Raw genomic sequence first — 758 nt, forward strand, 5'->3', positions numbered from 1 at the left:
TGAACTAGCTCTATAGCCTAGTACAAATACCTTTACACTAGAGTTGAACTAGCTCTATAAGCTAGTTCAAATAATTTTACACTAGAGTTGAACTAGCTCTATAGCCTAGTACAAATAATTTTACACTAGAGTTGAACTAGCTCTATAAGCTAGTACAAATAATTTTACACTAGAGTTGAACAAGCTCTATACCCTAGTTCACATAATTTTACACTAGAGTTGAACTAGCTCTATAAGCTAGTTCAAATAATTTTACACTAGAGTTGAACTGGCTCTATAGTCTCGTTCCAATAATTTTACACTAATGTTGAATTAGCTCTATAGCCTAGTACAAATAATTTTACACTAGAGTTGAACTAGATCTATAAGCTAGTTAAAATAATTTTACAAAAGAGTTGACCTAGCTCTATAGCCTAATACAAATAATTTTACACTAGATTTCAACTAGCTCTATCGCCTAGTACAAATAATTTTACACTAGAGTTGAACTAGCTCTATAAGCTAGTTCAAATAATTTTACACTAGAGTTGAACAATCTCTATAGCCTAGTACAAATAATTTTACACAAGAGTTGAACTAGCTCTATAGCCTAGTACAAATAATTTTACACTAGGTTTTAACTAGCTCTATAAGCTTGTTCAAATAATTTTACACTAGAGTTGAACTAGCTCTGTAGCCTAGAACAAATAATTTTACACTAGAGTTGAACTAGCTCTATAGTCTAGTTCAAATAATTTTACACTAGTGTTGAACTAGCT

This window comes from Triticum dicoccoides, chromosome 7A (assembly GCF_002162155.2).
Source record: "Triticum dicoccoides isolate Atlit2015 ecotype Zavitan chromosome 7A, WEW_v2.0, whole genome shotgun sequence".
In the NCBI taxonomy this organism is placed as follows: domain Eukaryota; kingdom Viridiplantae; phylum Streptophyta; class Magnoliopsida; order Poales; family Poaceae; genus Triticum; species Triticum dicoccoides.